A 20,907-nucleotide genomic window follows, 5' to 3' on the forward strand; every position below is an offset into this window, starting at 1 on the left:
TGTCGCCAATCAAGTGGTACAGACCCAGTCTCAACAGAGTCCTAAAATATAAGATATAACGGTCTGTCTATCACATTACTTAGTTCCCTTAGTACCCGTGGGTGTATGCCATCAGGTCCTGGTGATTTGTTTATTTTAATGTTACTGAGGCGTTTCTGTACCCCAGCTTGGGTTAGATTTGTCATACTTAGTGGAGGATTAAGCTTGTCACTTCTCATTTCGCCTGTTAGTTATTTTTCCTTTGTGAAAGTTGACGAAAAAAATTTATTTAATAGATTAGCTTTATCCTCATCTTTCTCTATGATTTTGCCTTCATCACTTTTTATCGGTCCAATATTATTCGATTTAATCCTTTTACTATTTATATACGTAAAGAACAGTTTGGGATTTGATCTACTTTCCCTAGCAATACGTCTCTCTGTTTCCTCCTTTGCTATTTTTATTTGTTTTTTGCAGGTTCTCGTTTTTTCCTTGTAAACACATTAGTGCCTCCTTGCTGTTTTCCTGTTTTAATCTCCTGAATGCCTCTTTTTTGCTATTTAACGCCCCTTTTACGTTCTTATTCAACCATATTGGTTTCCTCTTATTTCTGGCCCTTTTATTCCCATACGGTATATACCTATCGCACTGAGTATTCAGAATTCTTTTGAAGGTTTCCCATTTACTATTCGTATTTCCTTGATTAAGAACTTTGTCCCAGTCTATAAGTTGAAGGTTTTCTTTCAGCTGATCAAACTTCGCCCTCCTAAAGTTTAATGTTTTAGTTGTTCCCTTATTGATAACCCTACTGAAGGGCATTTTGAAATTGATAATATTATGATCGCTATTACCTAGGTGCCCCCCTATCTGTACCTCAGTTATTCTATCAGGCCTATTAGTCAATATTAAGTCCAACACTGCCTTCCCTCTCGTTGGTTCCTGGACTAGTTGGGAGAGATAATTATCCTTGATATTTGTCAAGAACCTTTTTCCTTTCTGCGATCTACAGGTTTCTGTTTCCCAGTCAATATCCGGGTAGTTGAAGTCCCCCATTACAATCACCTCATTATGTTTTGCTACTTTGTCTATTTGTCTTAATAGCAGTTTCTCATTCTCCTCTGTTATATTAGGTGGCTTATAGCAGACCCCCAGTAATATTTAATTTTTATTTTTTGCCCCCTCTATCTCTACCCACATGGACTCGACCCCCTCTTCTCCCTCTCCTATATCTTCCCTTAGTCTGGGCTTTAGACGTGACCTTACATATAAGCAGACTCCTCCGCCCTTCCCCTGTTTCCGGTCCCTTCTAAATAAACTATAATCTGTTAAATTTACCGCCCAGTCGTAGCTATCGTCTAGCCAAGTCTCTGTTATACCTACGATGTCATACCTCTCCTCCGATATAAGCGCCTGCAGCTCATCCGCCTTATTGGTCAGGCTTCTTGCGTTGGTCAGCATGCAAGATAAAACTTTGGGGTTATTTAGCATCCTATTCTTCTCTAACGATCTAACTGTACTATCCCCACCCCCCTCTCCACCCTCATTATATTCACTTCTCCCCTTCCCCCTTGCTTGCCTCACATCCCACCTATTTCCTTGGTTTCCCCCCCCCCCGTCTCTAGTTTAAAAACTCCTCCAACCTATTAGCCATCTTCTTCCCCAGCACCGCTGCACCCTCCCCATTGAGGTGCAGCCCGTCCCTACGGTAGAGCCTGTAGCCGACAGCGAATTCGGCCCAGTTCTCCATGAACCCAAACCCTTCTGCCTTGCACCAACTCTTTAGCCACTTATTCACCTCCCTAACCTCCCGTTGGCGCTCCTGTGTGGCTCGCGGGATTGGTAGTATTTCTGAGAAAACTACCTTGGAGGTCCTTGCCCTAAGCTTCCTACCTAGATCCCTGAAATCATTTTTAAGGACCCTCCATCTACCACTCACTTTGTCATTGGTGCCAATGTGGACCATGACCGCTGGGTCTTCGCCAGCCCCACCCAGTAACCTGTCAACCCGATCCGCGATGTGCCGGACTCGAGCGCCAGGGAGGCAGCACACCGTTCGGCGATCCCGGTCTTTGTGACAGATTGCCCTGTCTGTCCCCCTAATAATAGAGTCACCCACTACCAGGACCTGTCTAGCCTGCCCTACACTTCCCCCCTCCCCCTCATTACTGGAGCATACACTCCCCCGGCGGTCAGAGGATCTGTCGTGCTCCAATAATGCCGGTTCTGAACCAGCCTTCCTATACTTCTTCCCTCTATCCCTTCTAACTGTTACCCAGCTCCCTGCCTGTTCAGCCTGCGCTTCCCCACTAAGCTCCACCCCCAGTGTTGACCCATTGAGTGTCTGCTCGGTGAGCAGCAAACTCTGTTCCATGTTGTCGATGCTCCTCAGTACCGCTATCTGAGAACTTAGATCCAGGATTTGGGCTTCCAAGTGCACGATATGCTCACATCTCTCGCAGCAGTATGGATCCCTGAGCGGTAGCTCAGGGAATGCATACATTGCGCAAGATGTACACTGCACGGCTCCGGCCAACATGGACGTCATTCTAAATATGGGGATACAGTCAGTATATATGTACAAGTACAAAACACAATTATTTATATATAGGTGTATGGACGGGGATCAATTAGGGATGTGCAAGTGTATCGATTAGATATCGGCGCGGGATCAGTTAAGTATGGACGGGGGATCAATTAAGTATCAATTAAGTATGGACGGGGGATCAGCTGAGTGGGTCAGGTGGATTAATTAAGTATGGACGGTGTGTCAATTAACTATGGACTGGGATCAATAAGTATGGACTGGGGAAATAATTAATTGTGGACTAGGGAATCAATCAATTAATTATGGACAGGGGGTTTAATTAAATAGGATGGGGGTAAAGCAAATAAATAGGTATGGACGGTGGGTCAATTAACTAAGGACTGGGGATCAATAAGTATCAATAATATCAATAAATATGGACTGGGGAAATAATTAATTGTGGTCTGGGAAATCAATCAATTAATTATGGACAGGGGTTAATTAAATATGGTGGGGGATAAGGCAAATAGATAGGGACTGGGGATGAGTAAAAGTGGACAAGGGGAATCTATTAAATAGGACAAGGGGGATCAATCAATTATGGGCTGGGGGGGTCAATCATTTAAATGTGGTCAGGGGGATCACTTTAATATGGACGGGGGGTGGTCGGGGATCAATTAAATGAGGACGGGGGGTCAATTTAATGTGGTCAGAGGGATCAGTTAAATATGGACGGGGGTGTTCAGGGGAATCAATTTAAATATGGACGGGGGTGATCAATTAAATATGGACGGGGGGGTAATCAATTAAATATGGACTAGGGAATACAATACAATTACAATACAGATGCAAATATAATACAGTACAGCACACACTGGGTTCAGTAGGGCCGCTTATCGCGGCCTCCTGCCCCTCACTCACCTCCTCTAGGGACGCTGCACGCTATCACAGGGCGCTTGTCCCTCCGGTCGCCTCTTACCGGTCCTCCTGATCACCACCACCTGGCACCCTCCGCTGGCCGGCACTGCACGCTGCCACAGCGCTCTCTTGCGCTCGTCCCTCCGGTCGCCTCCTACTGGTCCTCCCGGTCCGCTCGGTCACCTCCGCCTGGCTCTCCTCCCTTCCCAGGAGCTCTCTGTGCTGTCCTGTACTACTGGAAAGACTGAACTGCTGTGCTGCTAAGGAAACCGTACTGTTTGTCACTGGAGCCTGTTGCTCATAAGACTTAACTTGCACTGGCTGTGCGGCTTCTTATTAAATGCTACTGTTCTACCGTTTATGAGGACTCTTGTCAAGTGTGTCTGGTCAGCAAGTGAAACAACCTACGTGTCTGCGCCTGAGGGTCAATACCCCTGTGTGCCCGAGAGAAGCTGCAGCACATGGTCTATGGTCACCCTGAGTAACGGTTCCCCCAGAATTCCATAGAATTCATGTAACCTGTCTCGCCCCTATCTGAACCTAGCGGCGTGCGTTTAACACCTACATAATGTTTTATTGCAATATTATTACTCAATCTCATATAGTGGTGTTATTTGAAACATTGGTCTTTCAGTAAATCTAGATTTCCTCCAAGCAGGTAATATCAGTATTATATCCCCCTCATCTAGGGCTTAGGAGAGAGGACAGCATGGGACGGTGTGCATTCAAATGCCAGGGATGAATTTCAGTCCCAGTCCATCTCTGGAGGGGGGAGAGGAGGGCAGGCTGCCAGAGGAGAGCAGGTTGCCAGAGGAGAGCAGGCTGCCAGTGCTGCCAGAGGAGAGCAGGCTGACAGTACTGCCATAGGAGAGCAGTCTGTCAGTGCTGCCAGAGGAGAGAAGGCTGACAGTGCTGCCAGAGGAGAGAAGGCTGACAGTGCTGCCAGAGGAGAGAAGGCTGACAGTGCTGCCAGAGGAGAGAAGGCTGACAGTGCTGCCAGAGGAGAGCAGGCTGACAGTGCTGCCAGAGGAGAGCAGGCTGACAGTGCTGCCAGAGGAGAGCAGGCTGCCAGTGCTGCCAGAGGAGAGCAGGCTGCCAGAGGAGAGCAGGCTGACAGTGCTGTCAGAGGAGAGCAGGCTGCCAGAGGAGAGCAGGCTGCCAGAGGAGAGCAGGCTGCCAGTGCTGCCAGAGGAGAGCAGGCTGCCAGAGGAGAGCAGGCTGACAGTGCTGCCAGAGGAGAGCAGGCTGCCAGAGGAGAGCAGGCTGACAGTGCTGCCAGAGGAGAGCAGGCTGACAGTGCTGTCAGAGGAGAGCAGGCTGCCAGAGGAGAGCAGGCTGACAGTGCTGCCAGAGGAGAGAAGGCTGACAGTGCTGTCAGAGGAGAGCAGGCTGCCAGAGGAGAGCAGGCTGACAGTGCTGCCAGAGGAGAGCAGGCTGCCAGAGGAGAGCAGGCTGCCAGAGGAGAGCAGGCTGCCAGAGGAGAGCAGGCTGACAGTGCTGTCAGAGGAGAGCAGGCTGCCAGAGGAGAGCAGGCTGCCAGTGCTGCCAGAGGAGAGTAGGCTGCCAGAGGAGAGCAGGCTGCCAGAGGAGAGCATGCTGCCAGTGCTGCCAGAGGAGAGCAGGCTGCCAGAGGAGAGCAGGCTGCCAGTGCTGCCAGAGGAGAGTAGGCTGCCAGAGGAGAGCAGGCTGCCAGAGGAGAGCAGGCTGCCAGAGGAGAGCTGCAGGTGTCACATACAAGTCTGGCTCCGCAGACAAGCTGCACCAGTTCTTGCAGGAGTTTTCAGATAATTGATGTGGCTGAGTAGCCCCGGCCAATGTAGCGCATCAGCTGGACTAGGATCGGCTGTCAAGGCTGGAGCAGCTCCTCAGGCCCTAGGCGCTGAGGACAGCGCTCCCTGCGGCCGCCGGCAGATCAGGTTTTACAGCCTCTCCATCCAGGGGCGTGGCTTATCCCGCCTACACCCCGCCCCAGGGGCGGGGCTAAACCCGGCTACACTTCTGGACAAATCGGGAATGGTGTAGACTGGGAAAAGCGAATCAGTTCTATCAGTCGCCCGAGCCTCAGACACAGCGTGCCCGAGACACGCACAGCACAGACGTGCGCGCAGCGAGAGGAGGGCGTTGCCTCTACCACAGCCGCCTCTGTAGAAGCCACGCCCCGTTCTAGTATTATCCACGCCTACTTCCGTTTAGGCACAGTTCCGTTATCTTCTCTTGGTAAGCATTGTTCTTAGGAAACTACATTTCCCAGTAACCCCCGGGGCAGCTTCCGGGAATTGCAGCAGTTTGAATAGGCAGCTCCTACCGGCTGTGACTTGCAGCCTGCTCCGCAGTGAGAGCCGGCTTGTGGTGACTTGCGGGGCTTCCTGGCCCTCCTCACGGCTGCGGAGCCGGTGTCCCCGGCAGGTGAGTGGCGTCTCCTTGTACTCTGTGCTCTGCCCGTGTCACAGCTTCGTCAGGGTGCTGGCTGCCATGTAGCCCACAGATGGCAGGACCGCCGGCAGCCGGTGTGGGAGCCGCAGGGCTGCTCCTGTGAGACGGGCCTCGGGGTTCTGCTGATATCTTATTGCTGGTTGGGGTCCCATGAGTCCCAACAACAGTCAGAACACATGTGGAGGTGTGACCGGCTCCATTCATTACTATGGGGCTGCGGAGCGCAGCGCAGATTCTGGGGGCCGCCCCTCAGGGGATGGCGAGAGCTGTCCTCAGGGGTGTACAGTCCAATCTTAAGGGGATAACTGTGCCCTGGTCTGCTGACCAGTGGGGTCTGACAGATGGGACCCGCACCCATCAATGGCTCATCACCTCTCTTCCATAAGGCAACCCCTTTCTATAGGTTGTGCCGGCCTGGGCCAGTGGTCTGCAGTCGCTCTGACAGTGAGCTGTTGCGTGTGCTGCTACAACTTCCCAATGTCAGTGGGCGGCCACGTGCCAAATATATATATAGTATGCAGTCCTGTGGTCACGTGCCAACTAGACATGGTCAACTCTCAGTGGAAGTACATTAAGAGAAGTCTAGACTGCATATGACCACAGGTAGATCACATACAGTACAGACCAAAAGTTTGGACACACCTCATTTAAAGATTTTTCTGTATTTTCATGACTGTGAAAACTGTACATTCACACTGAAGGCATCAAAATTATGAATTAACACATGTGGAATTATATACTTAACAAAAAAGTGTGAAACAACTGAAAATATGTCTTATATTCTAGGTTCTTCAAAGTAGCCACCTTTTGCTTTGATGACTGCTTTGCACACTCTTGGCATTCTCTTGATGAGCTTCAAGAGGTAGTCACCGGAAATGGTCTTCCAACAATCTTGAAGGAGTTCCCAGAGATGCTTAGCACTTGTTGGCCCTTTTGCCTTCACTCTGCGGTCCAGCTCACCCCAAACCATCTCGATTGTGTTCAGGTCTGGTGACTGTGGAGGCCAGGTCATCTGGCGTAGCACCCCATCACTCTCCTTCTTGGTTAAATAGCCCTTACACAGCCTGGAGGTGTGTTTGGGGTCATTGTCCTGTTGAAAAATAAATGATGGTCCAACTAAACGCAAACCGGAAGGAATAGCATGCTGCTGCAAGATGATGTGGTAGCCATGCTGGTTCAGTATGCCTTCAATTTTGAATAAATCCCCAACAGTGTCACCAGCAAAGCACCCCCACACCATCACACCTCCTCCTCCATGCTTCACGGTGGGAACCAGGCATGTAGAGTCCATCCGTTCACCTTTTCTGCATCGCACAAAGACATGGTGGTTGGAACCAAAGATCTCAAATTTGGACTCATCAGACCAAAGCACAGATTTCCACTGGTCTAATGTCCATTCCTTGTGTTCTTTAGCCCAAACAAGTCTCTTCTGCTTGTTGCAGTCCTTAGCAGTGGTTTCCTAGCAGCTATTTTACCATGAAGGCCTGCTGCACAAAGTCTCCTCTTAACAGTTGTTGTAGAGATGTGTCTGCTGCTAGAACTGTGTGTGGCATTGACCTGGTCTCTAATCTGAGCTGCTGTTAACCTGCGATTTCTGAGGCTGGTGACTCGGATAAACTTATCCTCAGAAGCAGAGGTGACTCTTGGTCTTCCTTTCCTGGGGCGGTCCTCATGTGAGCCAGTTTCTTTGTAGCGCTTGATGGTTTTTGCAACTGCACTTAGGGACACTTTCAAAGTTTTCCCATTTTTTTGCACTGACTGACCTTCATTTCTTAAAGTAATGATGGCCACTCATTTTTCTTTACTTAGCTGCTTTTTTTCTTTCCATAATACAAATTCTAAAAGTCTATTCAGTAGCACTATCAGCTGTGTATCCACCAGACTTCTGCACAACACAACTGATGGTCCCAACCCCATTTATAAGACAAGAAATCCCACTTATTAAACCTGACAGGGCACACCTTTGAAGTGAAAACCATTTCCGGTGACTACCTCTTGAAGCTCATCAAGAGAATGCCAAGAGTGTGCAAAGCAGTCATCAAAGCAAAAGGTGGCTACTTTGAAGAACCTAGAATAGAAGACATATTTTCAGTTGTTTCACACTTTTTTGTTAAGTATATAATTCCACATGTGTTAATTCATAGTTTTGATGCCTTCAGTGTGAATGTACAATTTTCATAGTCATGAAAATACAGAAAAATCTTTAATGAGAAGGTGTGTCCAAACTTTTGGTCTGTACTGTACATGCAGCCCCCTGATAGACTCACCCCAGTGTGTGCACTGCGGAGTGACTGTGGACCTTTGTCCCAAGCCTGGACAAACCCTTACAAAAGGAATCTGTCAGTAGGCTTTCACACCCTAAACTATACGTACATGTAACTTTCAATAACATTATGTGAGGAGCTGCCCACTTACTAAAGACAATGTACAGTGTCCATTTTAGGACATGATCAGATATCAAAATCAAACATCAGAATGATGTCAGTTTGAGGCTAAATACCCTGTCTGAGATCTGATTTTGACGAGTGACTTTTACAACTGTAATAATAATAAAAAAAAAAAAAAAAAAAAAAAGTAACTGTTCGCTGATGGGACTTGAACCCAAAATTCTGTGTCCCAAAGCCAGTGCACTAACCATTAAGCTATAAACTCAGTTGTGAAAGCCTAGGAGTTCTTTGGGACTTATGCACAGACTGCAAGCAAGCCAAATTCAAATGATGTTTGCTTTTGATTTGCAAGTATGATGTGTGACTTTCTTCAAACATCAGAATCACAATGACTTTTAGTCACCCTGAGTATTCTCATGGTTGATCTCATAAGACAAGAAAAGCTATCAGTTAATATCACTTGACTGGATAGCGCAATGATAAGGCATTCAGCCTCTGAAACTACATTAAGAGTTCAAATCCTGATAGGAATAAGATTTTTTTTTTTTAAATTATGACTATTTAGCACACAAACTACAGGGGTGTTTTACTTTTAATATCTGACACTCTGTCATCTTGATGTGTTAAGCGTTTCAGACATGTTGTCTATTTGCATGGTAAATTACATAGCCAAAGTAAATTGGGAGGCAATCATTTACTACATATCTATTTCCAAGTGACTTTATATTTGCATAATTTCTTAAAGGGGTCTAATGATAAAATGTCTTTATTGTAAATTTTTATTTACATCCACCCAAGTACTGGCAGCAAACTCCCAATTTACTTTTGCTATGTAATTTGCCATGCAAATAGCGTGTCTGAAACTCTTTAACACATCAGGATGACAGAGTGTCAGATATTAAAACTAAAACATCCCTGTAGTTTGTGTGCTAAATAGACATAGGAATAAGAATTTTTTTTATTATTATCAGGATTTGAACTCTTAATGTAGTTTCAGAGACTGATGTCTTACCATTGCGCTATCCAGTCAAGTGATATTAACTGATAGCTTTTCTTGTCTTATGAGATCAACCATGAGAATACTCAGGGTGACTAAAAGTCATTGTGATTCTGATGTTTGAAGAAAGTCACATATCATACTTGCATATCAAAAGCAAACATCATTTGAATTTGGCTTGCTTGCAGTCTGTGCATAAGTCCCAATGAGTTTTAGACAAGTTTGCACTGAAAATAATATAACCAAATAGGCTCGTAGGTTTTTACAACTGAGTTTATAGCTCAGTGGTTAGTGCACTGGTTTTGGGACACAGAATTTTGCGTTCAAGTCCCATCAGCGAACAGTTACATTTTTTATTATTATTACAGTCGTCAGAATCACTCGTCAGAATCAGTTCTCAAACAGGATATTTAGCCTCATCATTCTGATGTTTGATTTTGATATCTGATCATGTCCTAAAAGACACTGTAACTATGATACTTTTCCAGCATGGACCACCATTTTCGTCAATATTATTATTGTGTATCATTAGTGATTTACTTAGATTTTCTCCACAGCCTTTCAGCGCACCTGGAGCACCGCTGGAGAAGACGTGTTTGAGATGTGTGCCAGGGTTGTCTCCGTCTATGCAGAATTGTTCTTTGTGTAGGAGGTGCGGCTTCATCCAGGGCGCATAGCATTATTTTGTTATAATGCTTCAATGCAGAGTTGGGACATGAGAGGGAGGAGATTGGGGCCAATGATTGCAAGTTTTTCATAAATTTCTGGGTGTTAATGGCGTGTATATTTCTATAAGTGTGGAAAGTGGGGGGGGTCTTGAGTAGAGTCATTACTTACAACCCACAACCTCAGATCTTTACAATCAGTGTGTGATTGATGTGCAAATAAGGCTGAAGATCTATGGTAGATCTGAAGTGTCGGTCACTCCAGCTCTATTACCCGCCCAGTGCTGCCTCCTTCTCTTTGACTGACAGCCTCCCTGCTGAGTGACTTCAGGTAAAGGAGCCATCAGTCAAGCGGGAGGAGATAGTGCTTGGTAAGGAATAGAGCTGGAGTGAGAGGCTTCAGATCTGCAGCCTCATTTGCACATCAATTAAAACACATATCTCAGTAACGGACTGGCCATGTAAAGTTATTGCTGGACTTGTTTGGAAGAGCTACATGCACATATAAATAAATAGCTTCTGGGATGAAATCCTGCTGACAGATTCCCGCTATTGATTGTCACTTGACACGCACAGTGATGTAACCTGAGAGTTACATGACCGTATAAAACAACCATCATGGATTCAACACCATGAGCTTGATAGATATGGGTAAGTACACTGCTTAAAAAAAAAAACGGCATGGATTTATATAGTGTGACCAAGTTAATCGTAAAAGAATGGTAAAAAATAAACATATACTCACCTTCTGATGGCCCCCGGTCTCCTTCTCCGGTGCGTCCCGTGTGTTGGGCGGCTCGCGGTGGTCTAAAAGGACCTTCCATGACGTAATTTAGTCTTGTGACAGGTCACGCGACCCCTGACTTCGGCGGAGGAGGAGACCGGGGGGCTATCAGAAGGTGAGTATAATGTTTATTTTTTATTTTAAATTCTTTTTTTTATTACAGGTACTATGGTACCTGGGTCTGGAGGACAATGTCCTCTTTTCCAGACCCAGGTACCATCCGCACATTGAATCTCTTAATATCCGCATGTGCACATGTAGTCATGCGGATATTAAGCGATTCAATGGCAGCAAAAACGCTGCGATTACGCAAAATAATTGGTAGTGCTGCGTTTTTTTCCACAATGATAATCCGCAGTGGAAATTTCCACAGCATGTGCACAGCACATGCGGATTATCATTGGGGAACATGGCAGACCTTCTACCAAGTGTTTTTTAAGCTTTTCCGCTGTGGAATTGACGCTGCGGAAACGCTTAAACGCATCGTGGCTACACGAGCCTAACAACACAAATGTAATTTTAACAAGCTGCATAAATCAATAATCTGTTATAAGAAACTGTCATGTATCTTTTCGGGGAGAACAGCTTCCAACCCCATATATCAGACACTTCTCCCCCCTATATACAGAGTGAGAGTGATGCTGGTGAAGTAAAAATTACCTTCACTTGATCCTTAATATTCTTTTAAAGAGAATCTGGCAGCAGGTTTTTGCGATGTAATCAGAGAAAAGCATAATATAGGGCAAGAGACCCTAATTCCAGTGATGTGTCACTTACTGTGCTGCATGGTTCAGTTTTGCTAGAATCCTTGTTTACTCTGTTGTAGATGTAGCAGAGCTCAAATGCTGAGCATTGTGCAACCCCATCTTTGCACTCCTGATTTGGCAGCTTCCAGGGTGCAACCCCGCCCTGCACTCCTGATTTGGCAGCTTCCAGGGTGCAACCCCGCCCTGCACTCCTGATTTGGCAGCTTCCAGGGTGCAACCCCGCCCTGCACTCCTGATTTGGCAGCTTCCAGGGTGCAACCCCGCCCTGCACTCCTGATTTGGCAGCTTCCAGGGTGCAACCCCGCCCTGCACTCCTGATTTGGCAGCTTCCAGGGTGCAACCCTGCCCTGCACTCCTGATTTGGCAGCTTCCAGGGTGCAACCCCGCCCTGCACTCCTGATTTGGCAGCTTCCAGGGTGCAACCCCGCCCTGCACTCCTGATTTGGCAGCAAGCTGCCAGTCAGAGGTGGGGCTGGAATGCTGTGGAAGTGACAGTCAGGCCTTAATAATTTCATGGTGATAAAAGAGTGATTGTATTGAAACTACAGCACATAGCCTAATAAGCAACAGATCCCTGGAAAAAAGATCTCTTGCCCTATGGTTTGCTGTTCTTAGATTATATAGCAAAAACCTGCTGACCGATTCCATCTAAGGCTATGTTCACACATGTTGGGTTTGTCAGCATTTTTTTGCTGCAGATTTTTATGCAAATTTTCAGCTACATCTAGCAGTACCAGAAAAGTCTATGAGAAACCAGAATTCTCTGTTCACACATCTTGTTTGTTTTTTTGTTGGGTTTTTGGAAAATGGAGCATGTTACTACTTTCAGCATTTTTTTCACCCATTGGAAGTAATGGGTAGTGAAAAAAACATGTGTGAACATGGCTCAGGTTTTGCTGCGTTTTTAGTGAAAATAAGCCAGTACAGCAGAATGTGACTAAACTATTCCTGAACAATTCACCTCCCCCATGCCAAAACCAGAACAAGATTTATTTTTTTTTTCCCACAGAGCTTTATGTACATGCTTAGAGACAGAAGGACAGTGGGAAAAAAACGCATCAAAACCTGCTTTTTTGATGCAGTTGGGTTTTGCTGCAGATTTGTGACGCTGAAAAAACCCAACATGTGTGAACATAGCCTAGTTCTACTTAAGGTTTTTTTTTTTCCAAGTTGTCTCTTGAGCAGCTCACAGCTTTGTAGTCTCCTTACTTCTTGGTTTCTGGGAGGACTTAGAAGCATTCTTGGAACCAGTTCAATGCAGTCGGTAAGCCAAACCTCCGACTCTGACTCCTCAGTTTCCATGACACCGACTCCACGACTCCGACTCCCTCATACATGGCTCATGTTTAAGTGATAAATTTACTGTAGCACCGATTCATCTCAGGTAAAAGTCTAGACCCTGGATCAGGAATAGGACAGACATTTATAGGACATTTCATAACTTTCCCAAATTCTTATGAAAAAATATTCCCCACAAACTGCATTGAATTATTGTACCCAATTTTAGGAGTCGGTCCATTTTATACTGACTCCACAGCCCTGCTTAGAACCACAAAGCTCAGCACATATTCTATACTACATTCAGGTATCAGTGGTTTGTTCTGGAGTCTACACTGTTATCACTGTGTTTACTCATATTTCATCATGAGTTCCTCCAGAAACTTTGTAAATGATGCGTTTTAGCTTTGCCCAAGCCTTTTCTCAACCATGTTCGAAAAATGGCTTGGGTAGAGACGAAATGCGTCATTTATGATGTTTTTTGAGGAACTCAATGTACAAATCTTGGAAAACTATTTAAATACATGTGAGTGCTGGTCTTTCTGTCACCATTTATAAATGGGACGTCCTCCCTTGACACAACCTCAAGAGTGCCGACTGGATTTGTTTGTGGACTGTATTTACATATAGAAATAACGGGGCACCTGAACAAGCAGTTAGGAGTGAATTTTTCTCCTGGAATGTTACTGCTGTGCACTCTCGGCCAGGCTATGGGCAGGTACTAGTGCCTGAGCTCCAGGAAACCAGCTGTACACTATGTAAGATAAAATCTTACTTATTCTCCCCACTGTATATACTAATATTTGATACACGGCCGATTTTGCAAGCTTTCCCACCTACAAAGAATGGAGAGGTCTGTAATTTTTATCACTTCAACTGTGAGAGACAGAATCTAAAAAAAAAAAAAACTCCCAGAAAATCACATTGTATCATTTTTACATAATTAAAGCAGTGTGTCACTTACTGGGCTGCTTGCTGCAGTTTTGATAACATCACTGATGTCTCTGCTGCAGATCTAGCAGTTTTCTAAATGCTGAGCTCTGTATAACCTCACCCACACCACTGATTGTCAGCTATCTGTGTACACTGTGCATAGGCAGAAATCTGGCGATCTGTGATGGGGCGGAGTTATACAGGGCTCATGAATATGGAGAATTACACGGCAACAGGTTTACTAATTCTCTAGTAGTAATCTGCTGATAAAACAGCGATTTTTATCAAAAGTACTACAGGCAGCTCAAACATGACACGCAGCTTGAACCAGGGCATCTGTCTATTTCTCTCTTTTTTTTTTTTTTTTTTTGTTAAAAAAATGAGCCCACTGGGGCCATGAGCTGATCACCTCTGATCCCAGCTGCTTATTGTTAGGGGACACAGTGGTCAGGCATTTCCTCAGCAGGATTCATGTGAGGCAGAGAACCTGTCACGTAAGAAAACGTTATTAACCTGCAGATATGGGCTTAATCTGCAGGTTAATAACGTTCTGACATCCTGTGGTGCTGGCCCTGAGAGCCCCACTGCCTGGAGGAAATTAACTTTATTCTTCCCGGCAGCGTTTGGCTTCCAGTCTCGGGCGGTGCCGATGTGGTTTCTATGTCCGCTCTGTGTATAGAGAGCAGCTGCTCCGGCCCTGACTGACAGCAGTTCAGCATTATTGCCGGCTATCAGTCTGCACCCCCGGCCCTGACTGACAGCAGCTCACCATTATTGCCGGCTGTCAGTCCGCACCCCCGGCCCTGACTGACAGCTGCTCAGCATTATTGCTGGCTGGCAGCTCAGCAGTCCCGGCAACGGTGTCAAATGCTATTAACTTGCATATTAACCCCCTATCTGCAGGTTAGTAGCGGTATTGTACATGACAGGTTCCCTGTTAACCAAACAGTTTGTGGCTTTTTTTTTTTTTCACCTTTGCAAAAACAAAATGTACATCCCTCTACACAATACATGTCAGACTGTCTAATGGGGTAACTGGGGGGATCTGTAGTATTCTTCTTTGTCATATCCCTTCAGCTTATTTTTGAGCACCTCAGAGTTGACTTTGTCATAAATCAGCTTAGAACAGTTGAGAAGTAGAGATGTTTGGCCGGCCAGCACTGATCTCACTATAACCAGAGCAGCACGCCAGATTTCATAATGGTCTTGGTATTTTTGTGGAATATTTGTAGTCAGAGAAGCATGTAATCTGCGGTAGCTTATTTGTCATAAATGGTGTTGTGCTGGCCCCTTCCAAGGAGAGCTAATTTGGGTTGAGATGCAAACGATCTCCTATATTTCTGCCATTGTTGGTTCAAATTAAATAAAATAAATACAATGCCCTGGAGAAAAGAAAATAACACACAGCCAGTGTCTGAGGCTAAGTGCCCCATGATGCAGAAATGCTGCAGATTTTTTCCGCATCTCCCTGGCAGGAAAAAACGCATGCGGATTTTACATGCTTTTTTCCTGCCAGGTAGAAGCGTTTGTCAAGCGTTCTTCACATGCATTTCTGCATGCGGGTTATCAAGCGATTTTCCGAGCGATTTTTAGCATCACTTGGAAAAGTGCTTGACAACTTGGTCACACTATATAAATCCATGCAACCGGCATGGAATTATATAGTGTGACCAAGTAATAGTTAAAAAAAAGAATAAAAATGGTAAAAAATAAGCATACTCACCTTCCGATGGTCTCCTGTACGATGCGTCCGGTCTCCTGTACAGCTCGCGATGTTCTAAAAGGACCTTTTCATGACGTCATTTAGTCATGTGACAGGTTACGCGACCGCCGACGTCAGCAGTCACGTGATCTGTCACATGACTAAATTACGTCATGGAAGGTCCTTTTAGACCATCGCGAGCTGTACAGGAGACCGAGGCCATTGGAAGGTGAGTATTATGTTTACTTTTTATTTTAAATTCTTTTTTTAACAGGTACCATGGTACCCGAGGCTGGATGAGAGTCTCTTCTGCAGACCCGGGTACCATCCGCACATTGAATCGCTTAATATCCGTATGTGCACATGTAGTCTTGAAGATATTAAGCGATTCAATGCAAGTCAACGGCGGCAATTAAGCTGCGTGTCCGCAAAAATAATGGACATTCTGCGTATTTTTCCGCAATGATAATCCGCAGCGGAAATTTCCGCAGCATGTGCAGAGCACATGCGGATTATCATTGGGGACGATGGGGCACGTATTACCAAGCGTTTTCACTGCTGAAATTCCATGGCAAAAACTCTTGAAAAACGCATAGTGGGCACGCAGCCTGAGTGTACAATTCTTGTCTGACCTCAGATCCCAAGCAACAAGTATTTTATTACACCCCCAGAAGAAAGGGGATGACAACGTACATTACCTAACACAGAACGTTTTTAATTGGAAATAACAGTTGCAAATTATGGATTCTCCAGAAGTCCTTGAAAGCTAGCTCTGTCCAATTAATTATGCTTTTAAAAACAAAGAAGGAAAGCTTAACACGAAGACAGCTCTATATAACATACAATGCCCTGTGTTATCTCTTTTACGAATAACACTTAGGCTCTGTGCCCACGATGTGTATTTAATGCGTTTCCGCCGCGAAAACGCATTAAAAACGCATGTTAAGTTGTCTGCCATGTTTCCAAATGATAATCCACATGTGCTGTGCACATGCTGTGGAAAGTGCTGCGGATTATCATTGCGGAAAAATCCGCAGCACAATCAATCCGCCGCCATTGACTTGCATTGAACTGCATAACATTCGCGTGTATACATGTATGCATGCGGATGTTATGCGGTTCAATGCGCGTATGGTACCCGGGTCTGGAGAAGAGGAGACTCTCCTCCAGACCCGGGGTACCATTAGTAAAAAAAAAAAAAGAATTAAAACCTAAAAAATAAAAAAAATAAACATTATTCTTACCTCTCCGGCGGCCCCCGGTCTCCTCTCCGGTGGCATGCTCTGTCATCGGCGTCCCGTGGTGTTCTCAAAGGACCTGCGGTGATGTCATTTAGTCATGTGAGTGATGGTCACACGATCGCTGACGTCGGCGGTCGCTTGACCTGTCCGCTGACTAAATGACGTCAGCGCAGGTCCTTTCTGAACACCACGGGATGCCGATGACAGAATACGCCGCTGGAGAGGTAAGTATAATGGTATTGTGTGGGTTTTTTAGTGTGGTTTTTTTTTTTTTTTTTACTATTCATGCTGCATTTAAAGCAGCATAAGTTGGTCACATACTATAAATCCATGCCGGTTGCATGGATTTATATAGTGTGACCAAGTTGTCAAGCACTTTTCCAAGTGATGCTCAAAATCGCTTGAAAAAACGCATGCTGAAATGCATGCAGAAATCGCTTGAAAAACGCTTCTACCTGGCAGAAAAAAACGCATGTACAATCCGCATGCGTTTTTTCTGCCAAGGAGATGCAGAAATGCTCAGGAAATTTCTGCTTCATTTCTGCATCGTGGACACATAGCCTTATAAAGCTAATATTAAAATACAAAATGATTAAAGATATATAGGTAGATTTAATTGTCTGAATAATAATCAAAGCATAATATTTACAATAACAGTGGGCATAGGTAATATTAGGAGTTTGCTTTTTATGCAGGGAAGCATTACCATATCTCATACAATGTTCCCATACATAAATGGATAATTGACTGGCAATCCCTATCATCCTGTACTGACTAGCCACCTGCCCCATATTACAGACTGTATGTGCTCCTCTTGGTGCTGTACACAGCTAGCATGCCAACTTTTGAGCACCCTACTTAGTAATAATGCCTGTGGGTGAGACTCCCCCCTTACTTAGTAATAATGCCTGTGGGTGAGACTCCCCCAGTACTTGGTAATAATGCCCGTGGGTGGGACTCTCCACTCCCTTCCCCCCCTTCCCCACCCTGCATGGTAGTAATGCCCGTGGGTGGGACTCTCCCCCCTGCATGGTAGTAATGCCTGTGGGTGGGACATGCGTCTGTGCCCTGGGATTTAAGAGCCTGACCCGTATTAGTAAGTCATGGTGATTGCGCGCGCACACAGGCTGTTAGTACAATGTGCTCCTGGCACATTAACCTCCTCAATGCTGCGATCGAAGTCGATCGCAGCATTGCGGTGGCTAAGGGGAGGTGATCGCAATACTCGCCTCCTCTTCCGGCCTCCAGCGCTGTCTGCCGCGGCTTCCTGGATGTTGCCATGACGACCCGATGTCGTCATGACAACATCCGGGTCACCAGACAGCAGGAAGACTTTTTTTGGTCATGCACAGTGCACGACCAAACTATCTTCTCACTGAGTAGCGCTGACAGCCTGCATGGCACAGGGATGGTGCTCCATTCCTGTGCTATGCAGGCGATCAGAATAAAAAAAAGTGAAAGTCCCATAGTGGGACTTAGTATCAAAGTAAAAAAAAGTATCAGAAAGTGGAAAAAAAAAATTGCAAAAATATAAAACAAAATAATCTACCCAAAATAAAAATATAATGTACCCATCAATAAATATTATGAAAAAAATACAAACAAACAATAAAAGTACACATATTTGGTATTGCCACGTCCGGAACGACCGACATATAAAATAGTCCCACTAGTTAACCCCTTCAGTGAACACGGTAAAAAATAAAAATAAAAAACGAAGCAAAAAACAATGCTTTTATCATACCACCAAACAAAAAATGGAAAAACATCAAAAGGACGAATATAAATAAAAATGGTACCGCTGAAAATGTCATCTTGTCCCGCAGAAAACAAGCCGCCATACGGCTCCATCATCCGAAAAATCCCAGGGGAAATTGCACAACAAATTTTGGGGTCCATTTTTTCCTGTTACCCCTGCGAAAATAAAAAAAATTGGGTCTAAAGTAACATTTTTGTGAAAAAAGTTAAATGTTAATTTTTTTCTTCCACATTCCAAAAATTCCTGTGAAGCACCTGAAGGGTTAATAAAGTTCTTGAATGTGGTTTTGAGCAGGTGCAGTTTTTAGAATGGTGTCACTTTTGGGTATTTTCTGTCATAAAGAACCCTCAAAGTGACTTCAAATGGTTTTGTAAATTTTGTTGGAAAAATGAGAAATCACTGGTCCACTTTTAACCCTTATAGCTCCCCAATAAAAAAAAATAAAAATTTTGGTTCCAAAATTGTGCTGATGTAAAGTAGACATGTGGGAAATGTTATTTATTAACTATTTTGTATGACATATCTCTCTTATTTAAGGGCATAAAAATTACAATTTTGAAAATTGCAAAATTTTCAAAATTTTCCCCAAATTTCCATTTTTTTCACAAATAAACGCAAGTGATATCAAAGAAATTTTACCACAATCCTGAAGTACAATATGTCACGAAAAAACATTCTCAGAATCAGTGGGATCCGTTGAAGCGTTCCAGAGTAATTACCTCATAAATTGACAGTGGTCAGAATTGTAATAATTGGCCTGGTGATTAACGTGCAAACCACCTTGGGTTGTAAAGGGGTTAACAATAAATTACTTGCTTATTCTACATCCTGCTGGATCCACTTTTCATTTCATCCAGATTTCCTTTACCAGTAGCACACACGGGTCAGTATTTCCCTCCACACTTTAAAGGAGGTATCTGGGACTTTAAAAAAAAAAAGTGCCTAAGCACTGACAGGCATGTACAACCCCTGGCAAAAATTATGGAATCACCGGGCTCGGGGGATGTTCATTCAGTTGTTTAATGTTGTTGAAAAAAAGCAGATCACAGACATGACACAAAACTAAAGTAATTTCAAATGGCAACTTTAGGGCTTTAAGAAACACAAAGAATTCAAGATTAAAAATGTGGTACTCAGTAAGGGTCATTTTTTTTCAGACCAAGCAGAGGGAAAAAATTATGGAATCACCCTGTAACTTTTCATTTCCAAAACTAACCCCTGCATCAAATTAGATCTGTTCGTTAGTCTGCATCTAAAAAGGAGTGATCACATCTTGGAGAGCTGTTGCACCAAGTGGACTGACATGAATCATGGCTCCAACAGGAGACATGTCAATTGAAACAAAGGAGAGGATTATCAAATTCTTAAAAGAAGGTAAATCATCACGCAATGTTGCAAAAGATGTTGGTTGGTCAGTCAGCTGTGTCTAAAATCTGGACCAAATACAAACATGGGAAGGTTGTTAAAAGCAAACATACTGGTAGACCAAGGAAGACATCAAAGCGTCAAGACCAGAAACTTAAAGCAGTATGTCTCCAAAACAGGAAATGCACAACAAAACAAATAAGGAACGAATGGGAGGAAACTGGAGTCAATGTCTGTGACCGAACTGTAAGAAACCGCCTAAACGAAATGGGATTTACATACAGAAAAGCTAAACATAAGCCATCATTAACACCTAAACAGAAAAAAACAAGGTTACAATGGGCTAAGGAAAAGCATTCGTGAACTGTGGATGATTAGATGAAAGTCGTATTCAGTGATGAATCGCGAATCTGCATTGGGCAAGGTGATGATGCTGGAGCTTTTGTTTGGTGCCGTTCCAATGAGATTTATAAAGATGACAGCATGAAGAGAACATGCAAATTTCCACAGTCATTGATGATATGGGGCTGCATGTCAGGTAAAGGCACTGGGGAGATGGCTGTCATTACACCTTCAATAACTGCCCAAGTTTACATTGATATTTTGGACAGTTTTCTTATCGCATCAATTGAAAGGATGTTTGGGGATGATGACATCATTTTTCAAGATGATAATGCATCCTGCCATAGAGCAAAAACTGTGAAAACATTCCTTGAAAGAAGACACACAAGGTCAATGTCATGGCCTACAAATAGTCCGGATCTCAATCCAATTGAAAATCATTGGTAGAAGTTGAAGAAAATGGTCCATGACAAGGCTCCAACCTGCAAAGCTGATCTGGCAACAGCAATCAGAGAAAGTTGGAGCCAGATTGATGAGTACTGTTTGTCACTCATTAAGTCCATGCCTCAGAGACTGCAAGCTGTTATTAAAGCCAGATGTGGTGCAACAAAATACTAGTGATGTATTGGAGTGTTCTTTTGTGTGTTTGTTTTTCATGATTCCATATTTTTTTCCCTCTACTTGGTCTGAAAAAAATTACCCTTACTGAGTACCACCTTCTTAATCTTGATTTTTATTTATTTTTTTTTTTTTTTTTTTTTAGTGTTTCTAAGGCTGCGTGCACACGATGTGTTTTTCATGCGTTTATGCTGCGGGATTTCTGCAGCGGAAAC

General features: G+C 44.4%; 1 protein-coding gene across 2 annotated transcripts in view; it reads left to right on the forward strand.

Moving 5' to 3' along the window:
* The first annotated feature begins 5,473 nt into the window (after positions 1 to 5,473).
* TCP11L1 (t-complex 11 like 1) overlaps positions 5,474 to 20,907 on the forward strand; it is a 227,405-nt gene continuing 211,971 nt past the window's right edge. Inside the window, exon 1 of one of the 2 annotated variants that reach the window (XM_073658119.1) lies at positions 5,474 to 5,638. The gene's annotated coding sequence lies outside the window, so the exon portion shown is untranslated. The other variant, XM_073658118.1, reaches the window with a different exon arrangement.

The sequence above is a fragment of the Phyllobates terribilis genome, unplaced genomic scaffold (genome assembly GCF_046119375.1).
Source record: "Phyllobates terribilis strain yellow unplaced genomic scaffold, ASM4611937v1 Scaffold_13__5_contigs__length_258822181, whole genome shotgun sequence".
NCBI classification, from domain to species: domain Eukaryota; kingdom Metazoa; phylum Chordata; class Amphibia; order Anura; family Dendrobatidae; genus Phyllobates; species Phyllobates terribilis.